The 20,450-nt window shown below is 36.3% G+C and overlaps 2 protein-coding genes across 4 annotated transcripts in view; both read right to left on the bottom strand.

The window, feature by feature from the left end:
• Positions 1-20,450, bottom strand: part of BBS4 (Bardet-Biedl syndrome 4) — a 303,820-nt gene that overhangs the window by 149,228 nt on the left and 134,142 nt on the right. The gene's annotated exons all lie outside the window — the stretch shown is intronic.
• Positions 1-20,450, bottom strand: part of NEO1 (neogenin 1) — a 59,753-nt gene that overhangs the window by 36,131 nt on the left and 3,172 nt on the right. The gene's annotated exons all lie outside the window — the stretch shown is intronic.

Genomic DNA, 20,450 nt, shown 5'->3' with positions numbered 1-20,450 from the left:
GTAGGAAAAAGCAGCAGCAGTTTCTAGGCATTTAAAACAAAGCCTCTAGTTATTCTCCCTTTTTAAAGATGGAACAAGTGTCTCACAGAAACCTTACCTTCAGGTGATTTTGGTATACATTGCCCCATATTCTTAAAAAGAAAGGAAGAACGCAACAGTGTGTGTCACTAGAAAACATACGGCCCCGTAATTAGCATGCACATCTTGTAATATGTCATTCTCAAATATTAATAAAAACCCTGATCTCTATCAATACAATTCTGAATTAGAAAAGGAGAGAGAAAATGCAGATCATGGCTTCTGGGATTCTTTCCAACCTTTTTATCAGAATTGGCCACAGGAGGCATCTATATTCTCTTCTATCTGACCGAGTGTACTAATCTGTTGCATCTCTGATATACCGTGGAAACCACAGGGCTAGTGGCGTATGCTTTATTACAAATCACATGACCAGAAGAGAGGTGGGCTTGGAATGGAACAATCAGCAACATTTTGAGCACCTGGCTGACTGTTCTAGCACTGGGATTTTTTATGGAATGTTTTTTCTCCGCAATTTTCAAAGACCCAGCCCATTATTAAGGCTCAGTGTGTTGCTTGCCAGATTCTCCGGTTCTGTTCACTTTGCAGATAGTTATCCTGTGAATCAACAGGGTTAGGAGGACCTTTATTATCATTTATTTCCCAGCATTCCAATGGAATTGAAAGAATAAAAATGAAGAGCAATTATGCATAAAGCCTTTAATTAAATTATGCAACACTATTTTGCTGTGTTAATTTTTTAGCCAATCGTATCATCTCTTCCTTGCAATACCATGGATCCAAAAGAAAATGTGTTTTGTTTCTCCATTATTTTGATATAATAACTGTGGCATATTACAACAAACATTGAATTGGGTCACATCTTACAATAACTACAGGATTTAGAACTTAACATTTCATATTCCATATGAAGGATCTCTTGAAAACTTTTAGAAATTATTTTGCATCTTGGGGAAGATCTTAAAAGTGGGGAAACCCTTAAGGTAGAAAAAGAGATTCCACAGCCACATATGTTTTCCCCAAATCACAAGCTCTTGCAAGTACAGCATTAAACTAGGCAGCAGAATTAAAACACTGTAACAAATAGAACAAGAAGCAGGACAAAGGAACACTTTATGAAGACTTACTTATCTCTTTGTTCTCCTTGTGCATTAAAGTAACATCACAGCCACTAGATGGCATCCAAACCAACAAAATAAATGCCCAAGGGTGCTCAAAATTAAAATCTTGCACTGCTGTAGGACTGCTCCTTTATGGGCAGTGTCAGATGCTCATTTCTAGTATAGTTATACAATTTCAGACCAAGATATTTTTACTATAATGCTGAAGCCCCACCTTCTAAAGATTATTACATTTACACATAAAATTTCATTCTCCCTAAATGTGCATTGACTACCAGATACAGAATAGAAAAAAAACAATATAGCCAACATATCCCTTAAAATACGGCTTCAGCTGAACAATAAGTTAGAATGTATTAAAATGCTGCTATGTCTTATATACTAAGGAAGTCAACTCTTGGTTCTTCAAGGTCAATACTTGCCTAGGCAACCAACCTTGAGGTTCCAGCAGAATCCACTCTCAATTACTAACAAAACTTTAGGGATACTTTGGTTACATTATTAAGCTATTCCTACTGCCTGTCATATGTTGTTGTTGTTTTAAAAAAACTGTTCGGCAAATATGTGCTCCCTCCCATTGCAGTCAGAACTACATGCATGCCACCTAATAACAAAAGCAACAAGGATGCTGTGTGTGTGTGTGTGTGTGTGTAAAAAATTCATCAAAACTCTTCAACTGGAAAAACGCTTTGTTTTTTAAGGGTATATATACATCCTGGCAAATGTACGCCTTAATTGCCAATTGGAGACAAACCCATAAAATAAAGTGTCAGAAACGGAGACAATACTCTAATAGCTTTGTTTTAAAGCTTATTAAGAGTGGAAATAAAATGTGTTCCAGAGAAGCCAGACCCCCAGCCAGTGGGGGGCTGGGGAGGGGGAGGTTTCTGTACTGAGTCATCCACCTTTCCCTATAAGGGAGAGGAGGTTGGGGGAAGCAGCTGGTGTTCCGCCTGCTGCTCTAAAAGTAGCTCCCTAGGACTGGGGCAAAGGCAGGCCATGCTCCAAAATTGTTTCCGTAAATCAAGATCTGGATTTGATCAATGCTAGCACTGGATTCCGATTCCACAACCAATTTATATATAGGAAATTGATTCACCGGACTCTCAAATGCCCAGTTGATTTAGATCCCCTTAGATCCCCTTTAACCATTCAACACAACTTTCTGATTTGAAAGTTGAGCTGATTCAACAATGTGGCAGAATCTGCTTTGACCAGAATCACTTTTGCACAGCCCTATTTACTGAAAAATTTGAACTGACCTCCCCATAGCATTCTTTCACTTTTTTTTTCTTTGATATGATATGAAAGGATAGCTGAAATACACAAATAGTGGCTGGAGATATTGCACTTACTCCTTTCATTGGTTGACCAGTTGTTTTAGAGTATAATCCAAGGTGTTGATTTTGATCTTTAAAGGCCTATTTACATTTACAAAGTCCTGAATAATCTTGACACCTCCTATCTGCAGTCCTGATTATACCTATGAGCCTGCAGAGAGATAAGAGAAGGCCTCATTCACTGCCTTATCATGTGCCTTACTAGATAATAAAGTTCTCTAGGCAGCAATCCCTTTCCCTTGCAATTTCCTCATTGCTTTTAAAGACATTCACCCCCCCCCCCATCGCATTTGGCACTTTAAAAAGTTGGTAATAAACGAAACCAGCTTTTTAAATATAATTTCAGTATAATTACTTCTGTGTAAGAAGAATCTCATGGGCTATCTTGGGAGGCAATTTTTCCTGCAGCAGATTTCAAATCTCCAAATAATTGATTAAACAAAATGAAATTAGTTGGCAGTTTTGTGCCACAGTTCTGGAATCACAGTACAGTATTTCTGCCTGCATCTTCAGTTAACTGCAAAGAACATTCTGAATGCGCATTTAGATGCATAGATTTGTTCCCTTTCCACTGAGCTACACAGAGCAAGCAACATATCACTTCGCGATAGATTCATTTCAAAGTATCTTTTCTGTTCCCATTGTTTTGCATGTAGGGTCGCTTGCCTAGTTTTGCTACAAGTAGAAGTACAGCTTTTTCAAATTGTTTACATATTGTCAACACCTCATGCATCAGTCAACTTTCAGTATGTAACTCTTGCAATGTTTACTGAAGGTCACTGACATCAATCCAGTCCTTTGACAGACAGGCACAGCACTGAGAGAGTCCTAAGAGCATGGACTCGGAGGAAGGAATTTGCTTTGTAGAATACAAATAATTAAGCACAATGATTTTAATCTCTGTTATGATCCACATGGAATGAGGAAATATACCTCAATTTCTAGATTACAGTCAAAAGGGGAAAAAATGTTAAACCACAAGAACCCTGCTGGAACAATTGAAATTTTTAAATAAAGCGAACGATCTACTGGCCAAATAAAGTAATAAAATTTCTCTATTCATTTTGATTATTTATAAATTTATAAACTTTTTAAATTTTATGTATTCATTTCTGGAAAAAAGAATTCATAGGGAAAATGATACCACGTCATTTTAACAGTTATTCTTTTCTGTATTTTCCCTCCTTTGTTATTAATTTGGTGATTAAGTTACAAATAAAATTAATTTGGTATTCAGACTGCTTTACATATTTATATAACTGTTTTGTTTATAGCTCTCTTCTTAGCAATGGACACAGCTTAGAGGTAAGTCAGACGCTTTTGGCTGCAGAAAATTTTCCTTTGCAGAATCATCATTATTCAATACCTGAATCACAAAATTCTGCTTTCCCCCAATTCATGGCTAAAGTTATATTGATAGCTCTAATTTTCTACATCCCCAGACATTTTGATTATGCAGGAAGCTTATATGTTAATTATTTGTAACAGACTATTTTCAGCAAAATAAGAAATACAACTCTTGTTAATCATTTTCCTGTAACATAGTAACCCTTCTCGTGATATTTACAAAACAGTCAAAAATTCCCAGAACCTGAAAGAATGCCCAACTGCAGCAAATCCAGTGCCAACAATCTACTATAGTTTCATTACTGGAATGGAAGCACATTCTAATCTAAAACACCAATTAAACTAGGGCTATACTTTTGGATCTGGTGTAAGGAAGAAAGCTACAATCCTTATAAAATGTGCACTAATTAGGATTTTAACTGAGATTTAATTATATATTTAATAATTTTGGCCCTCCTTGCTTACCATCTGTGGGAGGCAGGCAAGCTGTATGTGTCTCAGAATGAAGGAAAGGAGGGCATGTGACAGAAGCAAACCAACCAAGCAGGCGCTATTGTTACGGATCAAGAGAAGAAATGATAAATTAAATGTTCTTTTTGTACTTATAAAAAGGAGATGTATCATCTGACCGTTGTTTAGAACTACTGTACTAATAACAGATTTCGGTAGAGCTTCATGCTTCTATATGATTCTGTGTGTGATGGAGAAAATACAAAAAAGAGAGAATACAAAAAGATAAGAGATTTTATGTGTGTGCCTTTCCTCTTCTATGAAAAATAATTAGTTTAATGCAGATGATGCATTAAATAGTTCTCATGACTCTTTCACATTGTTTTAATTGGCAAAGTAAAAGGCATGGAAGACATGTATGTGGCTTTTGGTTTGGGAGGGTTGCTGTTTTAAGCAAGGCACCGTGAGTGGTAATGGTTTTAATCTTCATACACTACCCAAAGTCAATGCAATTAGATAGGAGACTCTATAAATAATATAAATAAATGTATGCCCTGAATATTAAGCAACAGCATAATGTCTTGAGTGCTGATTGTAGGCATCTATAAATATTACATGAAAATGACCAAACGTGTGCTATGACCTTATAACATAACCCTCATAGCTTGTGTATTTGCTTGATACTGGATACAAGTGTATTAGTGATGGACTAATCATGACTCAAATTTCCTTATTTGCCCCTTTGCTTCCCCTATGGATGCTCACATTGCTAATATCACATAATCGTATTAAAATTATATCCATGCCATACTGGAGAACATAATGTCATAGTCGGAATGTAGGTAATAGTTCTATGAAATGATTCTGATTCAGGAAGAAAAGGTTACTTGTTGCGTGCTTGGATGGACACATCACACCTGCTGGCAATTCATTATAGCAGAGATACATTTCAGGAGATGCCAACTGGCCTAATTTGGGTCCACGTGTGCTTTAAATCGCCTTCTCCCGTTTGGATCTAGGACCTTCCCGATGGCTCCTAAAAGACAAAACTAAACTGTTTGTGTAGTGAATGCTGGCATTTTCACAGGCCTTGACTTGTTCAGCTTGGAAGAGTTTTCTTTCCCCACCCACTTCTTCAGTGACATAATTAAAAGCTGCTTAACTCCATTGCAATCTTGGGGGGAAATGAGGGAGATGGTTCATCAACATTTATTTGCGTTAGATAACCCAGAGCCCTCAAGATGTTCTAGATTGTTTTACTAAACCTTACAGAAATCTTGAGAACTAGTTGTGAGGACTAGTTATGAAGAGAAGAACATATGGGTATTTCAAGCTTATTTACTATTTCATTAGAACATTTCTTGTCTTAGGAAGCTGAAACAACTTGATGCATGCAAATTGCAGTTTTACCTTTAAAGCCTGAATTTTCGCTAAACGGGGTACAGAAAGTGTTTTCAAAGTTCCAAAACTGGTATTAAGTCAGAAGAACTCAGTGTGTTTAACATGACAAGACTTTCACTGAAATACACTTTAATGCAGAGAATGGCCATTATCACTTAGATATATTTCTGCCTAATTTCAGTGAAAGCTACATTTAATAGAATTTTGGGGGGAATGTTTGTTAAAAATGAGTGTCCGTTAAATCTGAATTTACATCGCTGACACAATTTATGTCATTCATTTGATTACCCAATTAAGATTTTCATTCATTTGTTTTAGTTTGTCTCCTATTTAATTATATCAATGAAGCAAATGACATCAAAACATTAATCATGTAATTTACTCAAAATGAAACCAATGGAGCCAAATGACATAACTTGTATCAATGGTCCAGGCTGCTAAAGTAACAAGAAAAACATCTGATCTGTCGAAATAAAATAAAAATTATCTACTTTGTTCCAAATCTGAATGCCTATCCAGAAAACTGATTGATTCTATGACAAATTGGCACCTGTCTTTGCAACAACCTGTATCTTTATGCCCTAAGTTGTCAACATGAAGCATTTTGTTTGTTAGTGGAGGGAGGGAAGATGTAAATCTGTGCCCTTACTGAAAGAACAAACTGAGAAAATACTTTTTTTTGGCAGAACAAGGAGGAACAGTTTAACCAAAGCCACCTGAGAGCCTTTGTGAAGGGTTTCTGAATATGAAAAGGGGGGGGGGAATGAAGAAATAATGCTTTCAGAACAATTTTCTTGCACTGGAATATGTACAGGATGGCAAGATTTCAGAGGAGAGTGTTCAAGCTCCCAGCTCTGTTTTTCATCCGGCTAACTAGAGAAGAAATAATGAAGTCCTTGGCAGTCACAAGCAACACACAGCAAAGGATGTCATTCAAGCCACTGAATATATCTTGTTTTGGAAAGCTATTTCTTAAGGTAAAGGTTAACAGCACAGACAAAGCTGTGTGAAGGGAAGAAGAACATGCTTGACGTTTAATTTTGTTCCAAAGGCACTCTTGTTGCATAGAATAAAATTCAACAACCCCTTTACATCAGGCGCAAAGTAATACTCACAGAAACGAAAATGACTTTGTGAATTTGACATAAATCTCTGATATTAAACTGTTATTGTTCTTTCCATGCAAATCGAGACCTTGGAAAAGTCATTTGCACCTGGAATATTTATGCATTTTAAATTATGAATATTGTTATGTTAAAAACATTAAACATGACTGAATCTTGGATAGCAACTTATCTAGCAATGTAACCCAGAGCCTAATTCAGTGTTTCATTGTTCAGTTTTATGTACTTAAGAGCAGCAATAAGCAACAAATGATCATTTGTTAAATTAACACTTTATTGATACTCTTTTTCTTATGAACCAACATGATGTATTTTACTTCATGCATAGCCTGGAAAATACCTACCCTAATTGGAACCTGCATTGGAGGAAAGAGCTTCCACTAGATTTTTTTAAAAAAAATCTCACACTGAGATCTACTTTGCACACAACTACAAGTTAATATTACAACTTAGCTTGGAACTTTTTAAGTATTGCTGCAGTGCACTTTTTACAATGATCCTGTTTTAATTCTGAATCTAAGAGCTATAATGGATCTTTGAAAATATATTCTCAATGTGTACTGCAAAAGAAGCTGTTTATACAAGATTTCTTCTTCGGAAAGCATGGTATGAATGGGCAGTTAATTCTATTTCATTCCCCTTAGTCTCCCAACCATTTTTAAAAACTAAAGTATTGAATTAGGAAGAATTCAAAATTAGTTTCAATGCAGTTCATTTGATATTCAGTTCAAGGTTGGCATTTACCTACTATAGTAGTACATGGTATCTGACTAGGCAGTGTTTTTCAGCCTTGGCAAGTTGAAATTATGTGGGCTTCAACTCCCAGAATTCCCCAGCTGGGAAGTCCACTAAAGACGTCCACACATCTTCAACTTGCCAAGGCTAAGAAACACTGGCTAGAGCTAAAGATGGCCATCACATGGTTGCTCTCTCCCCTGACATTAGTCAGGCACAAATTATTTCATCTGTTGAAAACCTACCTCTTCACCCAGGGCATCTCTCTGTGAATGTTTATTTTCCAAGTCCTTCTCCTTTTGAAGATGGGATGACATTTGTTCTTGTCTAGTCTTCTGAAGCTTCAGCAGTTGTCCAGAAGGTTTCAAAATTTCCAAGAATGGTTCTGTGATTAGCTCCACTGATTGTTTAGGACCTGTAGAGACAGGGTCATCCACCTAACCCAGGAATCTTGAGTTCACTTAAATTAGCTTAGTTCTCTCTTATCCTCTCTTTGTCTACCTTACGTTGCAGTTCCCTCGTTCCCCCATGGATGTAACATTGAAAGAGCTGGAGCTTCGTCTCCCTTCTGAGAGGTAAAAAGGTGCAAAAGAGGAATGGAAAATTCTGCCTTTTTGTTTATGGAGATTCTTAATCATCCAGGTCATGGTTGCTCCCAAAGTGCTTTTCCCAAAAGGCAGCTGGACTTACTTGGTTTTTCTGTCTTTTGCCATCAGCCACTACCAATTCACCACAGTCTCAAGGTTTCAATTAGCTATAATTGCGCCTTGGATAAACCTCATTGGTTACAATAACTGCCACAATCTACATATGCCCTCTGAGCATTGATTAGGTAGAAGCTGAATTTAGTACATCAAGTATGCTGAAACACACACAAGTACTTTACAGGCAAGTGGGGTCATTTGCTTATACATTCCTGCTTGGGAAATCTCTTTGTGCTTCCTAGTCCCTTGCAGTTATAATTTTCAAGGCAGTTGTCAAATACTTGATTACTTATGTTTGTGGAGATCTGGATTTGTTAGGGATGAGGTTCATAGGATTCCCAGTAAAGCTATTTTCCCAAAATGAAAGCTGGGCTATTCAACACAGAATTTCATATTTGTCATTGTTTCTGCTCTAGGAGTTCCTAGGCTATTTGGATAGCTTAGTTCTGAAGAAGATTATTAGTGTTGGAACTAGTCAGGCTGCAGAAGCTTCCTGAAAGGAAGCAATTGTAAAATAACTAGGAAATAATTAGGAAATGAGGATTTCTGCTTTTGCTTTGTCTTTATGTAAAGGGCACAGAGTTTCTTTGGCAAATACTGCTATGCAAAAAAAGAAACCCATAATTTTGGGTTGATTGATTATTATGAGAGCCTTTTTCTACAGTGACTTCAGAAAATTTAACTTTATTAGTCTTTTAATTATCATTTGAATAGAGATTGATTGTTGGCATGCAGTGCTCCTAAACAGCTTTGAATGGAATGGCTCTCATGTTTATATATTGTTTATAAATTGTTTTAATCATAAGTTGACATTTAGGAAGGCAAGCACCCTATTTGGACAATCCTATTCATATCAGTATGTTTACCTAAAATGCTAATAAGAAATGAATTCCTAGAAGTATTATAACTTAAATATAATTTCACTCATTGTATCTGTTGGTGGCTCCTTAAAAACTGCACTTTTTCCTGAAGTTGTATAGTAGCCATATAGTCCTAGAAAGAATAGGCATTTCAATTAAGAAAGCACCAACAGCAGGCAACAAGATTATCATGTCCTATTGCTACCTCTTTAATGTCACATTATTTTTTAATGTGTTATAAGTAATTCTGAGCACTTTAATTTTAATCAAACAAAATATTTTATTTGTCAACAAAACATGCATGCATATACAGCAATTCTCCCCCCCCCCACTTTAAGAGCTTAACTTGGAGAAGAAACCTTTCCTTCCTTCCTTCCTTCCTCCTTCCTTCCTCCTTCCTTCCTTCCTTCCTTCCTTCCTTCCTTCCTCCCTCCCTCCCTCCCTCCCTCCCTCCCTCCCTCCCTGACTGAGAGGCTAACAATAATTAAAAACAAAACAATCAAGAAACCCATAGCTGAAATTAAAAGTATAACACAACTCAGCACAGCCCACGCAGATGCTCACACACAAATCTGGATCCCAAGCCTGGCCTCACAGCCATGTCTTTGAGGTCTTGTGAAAGGCTGATGAGGTCCAATCTAATTTCCGGGGGAATGAAGCTCCAAGGAGTGGATGCAACTCCAGAAGAGGCTGTATGACACTCCCTAAAGTCAACACCTGGAATCTTGACCCTTCCTGCTAGACCTTATGCGACAAGTTGACTTAATTGGGAAGAATCAGTTCCTCAAATATCCCATGGTTCTTATAGGAGCTTTTCAAAGACTATAGGATGAGAAGGGGAACGTCTTCAAAGCAAAACCAGAAAGCCCAGTTGCCTCTTTAAAAAAGCACCTTTGGGACAACCATGACCTGGATGAGTGAGAATCTCCATAAACTTTTAAAAGACTATAGGTATTCCACAGAGGATTTTAAAAGATCTTAATAGGCCGTCTGTCTATATTGTCATTTACCCATCTTTTTTTTCTGTTTGTCTACTGTAGAACATCAATAGGAAACTGCTTCTTCATTTATTGTTGATGGGGTTTCAGGGGGTTCTGAGTACTGCATGTTTCTTTAGAATCTGTTGATAGTTAACAGCCCATATTTCTTCTGATAGAGAGAATTAATGGCAAAAGAAAATCCTTTCCCACAATATTTTTGGCAAATATGAAGTCAAAATTTCTTTGAGTTCAGTAGCTATTGTTATTTAAAACTTGGGTCAGTTCGGAAGCAATTACATCATAATTTTAGGTCAAACAACTTTTTGTTGAACCTTTTTTTAAGCCTAATTGGATACATGTGGTGTGGAAATATCTGTTGTGAAAAGGCTTTGGATTCATTGGCAAGTTATAAAATACTTACTGGTAAAACAAGCCAAAATTCCTGGACTTCATAGTGCTGCAAATTCATTCTTTACAGTACTGGAAGAACAAATCTAACGTTTCAATTTTCCTTGTTTACTTGAATGTTGTTCAACGCTTGGAAATGTTTTCATAGGGATTGCAAAAATAATTATAGGATGAAGGAATTATGTTAGTATTGATTTCTTCATACCATCTCATTTACTCCACCCGTCGGGAACTGCCACTTCAGCATTATGACTATGATGATGGATGGCCTAGCTTTCTAACTTAGAAAGGTTGGAATTTGTTAATTGTGTGGGTTTGATGGCCCCCTTTTCTCCTGTTCCAGGCTATCATCTAGTGATCGATGTGCCTGTGTCACATAGATCAGGATTGGACATCTTTTTTCTCACTGAAGGCTACTTTTATCCCCTTCCCTCTATCATACCCAACCTCATTCCAGCATTCTCTACCTCACCAAGATCGTTGGAAAGAAGAAGAAAGTTTTTATCACTTGGCCATTTTAATGCATTTGAAATTGCAGCAAGATTGAAGCCCCCACACCCACCCCTCAATTACTTTCCTTGATTGCCCTCTTCCTCCCTGCTACCCTTACAGTTGTTAACCTTCAATTTTCATTCACGTGTTTCTTCCTGCAAAGCATGGTGACCATATTGTCCTATTGTGTATAAGAAGGTTCAGGTCTCTGGCTTCTGCAGAGACAGAACTGACGGTAGCTGCAACAAGTGTGAAGGGGAAACAGATAGGCACCCGTATTGTAATGGATTTCCCCCCAAAGCACTGAGTAAAACCATATGTTGTCCTATCCAGACTCTCCTGTTATAGATTGTATCATCTGGAGCTTCATTTAGTATGGGGGAATGTATTTTAAACTATATTGATTACACAACATCTGTAGTTTGTTTCTAAATGTTGCCTGTATAATATATTTCTCCCTCTCCCTGGTATGTTACTACTAATTCTCAAACTTTTCTTTCTCTCTCTCGCAACATTAATGTTAGTGTGTGTTTCTTTTCCATTTTTAACTTCTTATTGTCCTAAGGGACTTCATAAATATTGCTTCCTCCTACAAAGCTGCTGACATGTAGCAAACATTTCTAATTCATTATTCATGTGATGTTCATTTTCTATGTTTAGGAATTAATGCATCTTCAATGGAGAATTTTTTTTCCATGGCTGCAGTACGAAAAGAAGAAAGCAGGCAAAGCAAACACTACATGCAGAGTTATGTGGCGAGTGCTAGACTGCTAATCAACAAAGAAAATAGTGGGCATAAATATTTGCTATACTTACAGAGGAATTTAATTTTATGGGGAGAGGAAATGTGTAATAGTATTTTTATTAACGTACTGTATGTTATACTGTTTCATACACAAAAACATCTCAAAGTGATTTACAAAATAAACACACCAATAAAAATGGTAATTAAAAATAATATTAAAGAAACCCTGTTTACTTTAGAAACAACAGTGGAGAAAGGAAAGAAAACTATCAGCTTCTTTACTGTGCTACAAAACCGTAGTGGTGTATTTCTTGAGTGCTGGTTCCTTTACTTAAAAGGCAGAACCCATCCATTACTTCAGGATCTTAACAGGTAGCCCTCAACTTACAATCGTTCGTTTAGTGAACGTTTGAAGTGACAACAACACTGAAAAAGTGACTTATGAGTGTTTTTCACACTTACAGCCATTACAGCATCCCCATGGTCATGTGATCAAAATTCAGATGCTTGGCAATTGACTCATATTTGTGATGGATGCAGTATCCCAGGGTTATGTGATCCCCTTTTGCAAACTTCTGACCAAGAAAGTCAACGGGGGAAGCCAGACTCACTTAACAACCATGTTACAAACTGAACCACTGCAGCAATTCACTTAACAATTATAGCAAGAAAGGCCCTAAAATAGAGCAAAATTCACTTAACAACTGTCTCACTTAGCAACATAAATGTTGGGCTCAATTGAAAGTTGAGGGCTACCTGTACTATGAATTCTAAGGCTGACTGCTATCCTTGTTGCTATGAGTTTGGTGTTCTTTATATTTAACTCAAGTCCCATTTTTCCCCACTATGATCCCTGCTTATATATTAGCTTGATTAGCAAGAATGAAGGAGGTGGATATAAATATCACTGTAAAACATTTATAAATAGTGACCTAGAAACCTGAAATTATTACCAGTACCATTTTGACAAATGTACTTCAGCAGCATATTTTATGTATAGGATTAATTTAAATAAGCTGACTTTCTAAAAATTGCACTAGTTAATTAGATTTGTATTGCATTCTTTGAACATGTTCATATGTTATGATGGAAGCTTCTTGTCACAGCAGGTTTTTTTTCTTTTAAAGCAACTTCCTAAGCTATTATTATCATCACCATAATCAAATATGGGAGATGAAGATTACTGATTATGTACTGACAGAACAAGGATCCACGAGTTATAGCTTAGTTTAATAACCAACATTTACTTAGGCTTATCATTGTTTGCTTTTTTGTTAAGTCTCTACAAAGGGGGACTCTGTTTCTAACAATTTTATTTCTTATTTCTTAAAACAGTTTTATCCCACATTTTCTCTGTTTAGAGCAGCATACAATCACTCTTTTTCTCCCTCTTACTGATATACATGTAGCCGAAATACAGTGACTGACCCAGAGTCCCACATCAACTTCATGATGGAAGAAAGTCAATCCAAGTGTACATGTTTTAAACAAAATATTTAGCCATTGCCATGCACTAGTGTGTAGAATACTATGTTCCCTCTGAAAATTAGAGTAGCAAGCCACTATAGCTCTTAGATCCCAATTGTCTTATTAACGCAGGATGTTATTTACAATAAAATAGCTGCACATTCCCATTTAGTTTTGCATACAACCACTGTTTTCTGTCCCCTGCTGTGGACACAGATCCTTAAATACTGTTCAACAAGAAAACAAAAGTACCCAAGCATTACTTGGGTGGATTTTCCATTTTATACATGTGGGCAGACACATATTAGGATTGTAATTCTGTATTCATTTTTTGGAAAGTAAGACTAACAGAACCCAGAATCCTAATGTTAAAGTCTTATTATAAAAGAATAAGCAAGCATTCATAGAAATAATAGAAAAAATCTACTAACAAAAAGAAGACTATTTAGACAAGGTAACATTTTACAAATATTTCATTTAATAGGTTTTTTTTTAAAGGACTGTTTTAAGGAATAGTTTTTTTCTAAACTGAGAGAACACTGGGTGTTTTGTTTGAGCCTGCCAAGAGCCATACACCAAAATCAGACTTTCTCCCCCCTAAAGTACACAATCTTAGTTCACATCACACAAGCTTCCTTGTTCCTGCTTAAGTGCTCTCTTCTGTGAAGCAAGGCTTTATATGCCTGTGGTGGAAAAAGCCCACTAGTTTATTTCTCTTTCAAAATGTATGCAGTTAATTAAAGTGTAAAGTAATACCTGTTTTGAAAGTTTGGCACGGAGGAGTGACATGTTCTTTTAAACTGAGAATGTGTCAAAAGGAGGTCAATTTGTGCTCAGGAGTCATGTAAACGTTTCATTTTAGAATTCCTGTGCATTTTTAAAAGGCTAGGAGAATTAGTTTGGTTATTATAAGTTCATCAATTTCCTTCTTCGGTTTTAAACTATTAGTCTAATGGTCCAAACATGCAATGACTGGATTTTCCTTCCCATTTATTTTTCCCCTTAAGAGAATGCCCTCTTTATTTCTACTCAGACAATACGACAATTTATTGTTTTATTCAAACAATAAAACAATTCATTTTAAAAAAACAAATCCAGAATGCAAGTACAGCCTCTATTGAGATTCATTTAGGAAAGAGTAACTTTTTGGAGCTTCCCAATGAAACTCACCTCATGTAACTTTGCTGAGACTACAGCACTGCTGCATATTTTGCCTACTTCAACCTAAGAAACGTGTAACCCAGGGTGAGCAATCTGTGGCCTTCACCCCTTAAGTAATCCTTGGTCTAATCTTTTTTGGCCCTCAATTAATTTCAAGAGCCCTTTGAAGAAAATCAATTCACCTTGGGTAGGAGCAATCTGTCAAGGAAGGATGGACAAAGGTATCAGAAAGAGAGAGGGGAATATTGTAACTTCACTGTCACACTCTAGCCTTATTTATTGCTTGTTGAACTCCCCATTCATTACTGACATGCAGTTCCTACAGATTATTTCCAAATAAACACGAACCTTGACAGAAAAATAGTTTCCCATTGTATACATTTACCTACAGAAGTTACAGTCATAAGATCATGTTCAGCAAAAGCAACACTATATGTTAATAGTCACTTTCCTTTCCTAAAGTATGCTAAGGAAAAACACCTCTGCACATTCCCTTTAAAACATTTAAATGTATTATGAAAGGTGTGCATCAAATAAATATTTTTATTTCATTTTCTAGATTATTTCCCCCCAAAAGGATATATTATTTCTAATAACTGTTATGATATGTATATTATTAATACATTAAACACATCTCCAACTGCATTACACTGCACAATGGGCTCCAGTGATGGCAAATGTGTTCATTATTTTTTGTGCCAGTGAAGAAAGTTTCCCTCATAAGTGCAAATTTGCTTAAACATTGGTTGATCAATATTCTGGGAAAGGATTATAAAGCAGCAATAGAATTTGTGCTTCATATATATATACAAGCACATTAAATAAAGAACTTACATTATTCTTCATTCAGCCTAAGAGTTTTTTTAGAATGATTATTTTTTACTTATTCCGTAAGTAAACTCTGGCCAAGACACTAAATCCACTAAAGAAATTCAGATTAAACATCTAATCTGCAGACAATTTCAAAATTGCATATATTGTAGAAATGTACAGAATCACTGCATTTGACACATCACAGATCAAGCACATTTTTCCAAAGGGAAAAGTGGTTGAAATACAATCATACCAACAAGAACCGCCAATTGTCCTCAGATGCATTATCAGCTGATTATACTATATCCAAGTTATCTACTGAAATTCCTCACAGACAAGCAGCAAAGCTTAGTACAGCTCTTGGCAATTTGTGTTTAAGATCTCACTAGAGATCTCAGTCTTCCATATTCTATCAACATACGTGACACTATAGCTGGATTCACACATTCTAAATAAAGCAACACCGGCTGGATTGAAAGAAAACTTTTGAAGACTCAGTCAGAGTCTTCCAATATCTGGAATCATACAGCATGCTGGGATATTTTGCCCATCACATCAATGTTTTTTTAAAAGAAATCTATTTTATATTTACCTAACTTGCCATTGATAGTGACTTTATCATACAAAATCTTCTTTGGGCTTTAAAGGGCCTGACCAAGTTCCTAGGTGACCAAGTTCTTGCTTATTGGGTTAGTCAGGGAAAGTTCTCTAGAAAGGAAGGCACAGCCAAAGTACATTAACAAAGAAGATGCAAAAGCTAGAAAGATAATAAGGCATAACAAGTAAAAATGGAGAGCTATTAAATAGATAAATAAGTGCTGTTTTAATTAGGACTTTGAAGTCTCATAATGAGATGCATTATACTGCAATTCAATTAAATGAATTGTGTGTTTTCGAATAATCTACAAGCTACTTTCTGACTTGATTAGTTTACTAAAAATACAATGTAAACATATATAGATGCTCACTCAAAAATACACAGGATGCTAGTCAGATTTTCATTACCTTGCAAATCATATTATGAGTGTTACTATGTTATAATGTTATTTTTGCAAAGTACAGATTGTAAACATTTAAAATAATAAATCTCCATCTCTAAGCAATGGAGTGTACAATAAAGTATCACCTAGAAGCAGAAAGATACAAGCCCTCCAACCCCACTCTTCTTTCAGTGAGACGAGTGCATTAGTGGAAATAAGTTACCACTAATTCAAAACTGACACTTAAAAAATTAGCCAATCGATACATTTTAAATTTCCTTTGCATAGCTCTATGAATGCATCCACTCCGATACACTACAGTTCTTAGTTAACTTATTTTTTGTGGGAAATAAATATCAAATTGTTCAATATCTATAGTGCTGATTATGGAAGGTTATAATATATTACTATTTACTTAATCATTTCAGAGGCAAGGACAGAAAGTAGTTGAATTTCACTGTAGAAATAAATTTAGCATTAAATTGGGGAAGAAACAGCGACTCCATGGATACAGCCATTCCTCTGCAATGTATGATTTTTCTTTTATGCAAGGAGAATAGATACTGATAGATAACCTCTTCAGAGATCCTGGGTCAAGTACTCTCGAGCCTCTGGCCAAAGTGTTACTGTACATTTGTTTTAAGGAAATTAAAGACCTTTATTATCTTCTTCATATTCTAATGTTATAGCATGTGTATTTACATATATATTCTACTATTGTAAAGTAAAACCAATTAAATTAGTATGGTCATTAAAAAGTATGATAATGAATTCTTTGAATGGGTAATCAATGTTTAAGCAGTAGTTCAGGTGAAAAAGTTTAGGTAACACATGACTTATAATCAATAAGTATAAACCAAGGATCATTGTTATTATTGCTGTTCGCTCATAATTTCTGTAACTATTGATTCCTAATATTTTAATTACATGATTGCTTATATTGTATTGTTGCAAACTGCTGTGACCCTATTGGCTGGTTGATAGACAAATACAATAAATTCCTGATGAAACCTGCTATCACATTTTGGATATTTTTGCTTATTATCTCCATCCACAATTTCCTACTTTAGTCATAGGCATTAAGTTCTGTTTCCTCTGTTCTCCAACAGAATCACAAAGGAATCAAACTCACTATATAATTGGCAATGGCCTTCCTAAAGCTCATACATTACATCTCTGCTTCGACAGCTGGGAAAGAAAGTGGGGTCTCTCACACACCCATATTCTCCCTCATAGGGTCTATTCTTCTTCACTGGCAGTTCAACAGTGCTGCAGGAGGCATTTTGACGGTGAAACCATTAACACAGGAAACCCTCAAGTGTCTGGAGGTATCCTTTGATATACTTTTGATTAGCAGATTTCAGACATGATGGACAAAATCTGTCTGGTCATTGTATGCTTCTGCATAAAATCCCACCCTTAATGACGCATGTGTAAAATACCATACCTCTGGGAGACCTGGAGGAAAGGGGGACCTGGTGTGCTATGGTCCATGGGATCACAAAGAGTCGGACACAATTTAGTGACTAAACAACAGCAACAAAATACGCATGCTAAAAAATAAATTCTTATGCATGCATAAAATTACATTTAGATTTAATAAGATTCTGTTTTAATGCATAACTCTTCATACCTTGTTAGATCAAAAAATTATTGATATGTGGGGAAAAAAACAAAGCTACTAATCTGGACACCCAGTTCTACCACAGCTAAAATGCTGTCCATACCTTTTAACCTTCTCTCAGTTGGGATCAATGGGTGGAGAGAGACAGGTGTCACCATCCAACAAATGATGCAAAGTCATAATGCAAGATAATTCAAATATGTAATTCATGATTAGTTAGCTTATAATTGAGCAGATGGTTGGGAACCAGTTCAATGATAGACTAGCTAAGTGTCAATCTGACACCAAGGAATAATGGAGAATTCTCGCATTTTCTCCAAAGAAAGCATTATGTGAAAATAGGTCACTGACTCAAAATAATCAAATCTGAATTTGAATTATATGTTATCTGAAACAACATAATTTGAATTATATTAAATAGAGAACTGAGCTGAACAGACTAGTTCCACAAACTAACACAGCATTTACAAATTTCTGGAGAAATACATTGCCCTTCTCAATTAAGTTACCTTAACTTTCCATATACCCATTGTTTTGCTAATGGACATACAGATAGTCCTCGATTTATAACGGTTCATTTAGTGACCATTCAAAGTTACAATGGCACTGAAAAAAGTGACATATGACCACCTCTGTTGCATCCCCACGGTCACATGATGAAAATTCAGATGTTTGGCAACTGGTTCATACAGATGACCATTGATCTGTCCCAAGGTCATGTGATCCCCTTTGGTGATCATCTGACGAGCAAAGTCAATGGGGGAACCAGAGTCACTTAACAACTGTGTGATTAACTTATCAACTGCAGTGATTCACTTAACAACTGTGGCAAGAAAGGTTATAAAAAAGAGCAAAACTCACTTAACAAATGTCTCAATTAACAAAAGATGTTTTGGGGTCAATAGTGGTCATAAGACGAGGACTACCTGTATACAAAGCCAGGTTTTGCAATGGATTATGAAGAAACAGCAAAGCCTGGAGCTTTTTTTCTCTTTTTTCAGTTCTGAGCCACTCTTCATAACAATGGCCACAAGAGAAGCTATTTAGTCTCCTTTCATGTAGGAATAGATGCCTCTACTGACCCCAATTTCTGTTCCTTTATCTATGTAGTTTCATCCGGCACTGGGACCCAGCATTGTGAAACTGATTTTCTGAAGCAGAAGTGCTCTAGTTGTTCACTTCAGTTCAATTCCATAATTCCATCTACCTTAGTCCTATCTGTCTTGTTTCAGCTATCACAATGGCAATAATCACAGCAATAGTGAGGTGTAGATATTATTTCACATATTTCTCACCTTCATCGATTGAGACAACAATAGTTTAGTGGAGGGAAAGGAGGAACTAGGATTCCCTTTCATTCAAGGAAACTCCATAATATACTACAGTATAATTTTCCCATCTTGCTCTTTGATGATAGCAGTAATTCGAACATGAAGGAACATTACACAAATCAGTAACTTTGTTGAAAAACGCAATGTTCCAATAATGTATAGCGGTAGGATTTCTTTTGTTGGCGGGAAAGGTTTTTTATACTATTTTACCATCTCACAAATTTTGTCTTATGACAGTTGCCTTGTGAGATGCTACAGAATCATGGTTGTCTGCTTTGAGTGACTCATTGGCAATTCTCAAGGGAACAATTTAGAGATGAAGCCATCGTACCCCACTCTGTTAGTTGCTACTATTCATTACCTCTGTCCTAGAGAATTTTTGCATAGGATCAGTGGAATGGTTGCACATACCTATACCACTTTCTGCATAAAATGGCCATTTTCAAAGACAGAATTGGTTTATTATCTATTTATCTTTATAGCTTATTGGTCATGTTGATATTCTACTACAATGCAAGGACTTTTGGCAGCTTCCATTATAAAAAAATGAGATACCAACAGTACATAAAACATAAAACTATAAACCAATAAATTTTTGTCAACTATTACAAAAACAAAGGCAAAACATAAACATGAGAATAAAAGATGGCACAAGTCATGGCTGGAAAGCTCTCCAACATCCTTCTAAAAATCATCAGGGAGAAGGCTAGTCTGCTCTCCCTTGGGAAAATTCCCTGACTTACAACCATTCATTTAGTGACTGTTTGAAGTTACAATGGCCCTGAAACAAGTGACTTACAACCTGTCCTCGCACATATGACAACTGTAGCATCCCCATGGCCACATGACCAAAATTTGGGCACCTGGAAACAGGCATGAAATTACGATGGGTCTCAGGGTCATGCGATTGCCATTTGGGCCTTCCCCAACCTTCTTCTGACAAGCAAAGCCAATATGGGAATCTGGATTCGCTTAATGGTTTTGTGATTCACTTAACATTTGCAATGGTTCACTTAACAATCATGCCAAAAAGGTTCTAAAAACAGGCACGACTCACTTAACAACCAACTTACTTAGCAACAGAAATTCTGATCCCAATTGTGGTTGTAAGTCAAGGACTACCTGAATTCCAAAACACTTGAAAAGTAGTGCCTTCCTGAGTTCAGCTCCTTTCACCTCCTTGGAAGTGCAGAATCCCAAGCAGTTTCTACTTAAATGCTCTGGTGTATTGGGCCAATTCAGATTGGTGGAGACTGCCCTATAGGCACTAAATCTGGAGTCACTTGTTCTAAATCTACCTTGAGTACTTATCACCAGAAGCCCTTCAT

Source organism: Natrix helvetica (genome assembly GCF_964273705.1).
Source record: "Natrix helvetica genome assembly, chromosome: 12".
NCBI classification, from domain to species: domain Eukaryota; kingdom Metazoa; phylum Chordata; class Lepidosauria; order Squamata; family Natricidae; genus Natrix; species Natrix helvetica.
Note: the sequence above shows the minus strand (reverse complement) of the source record. Positions and strands in the feature narration are given on the sequence as shown.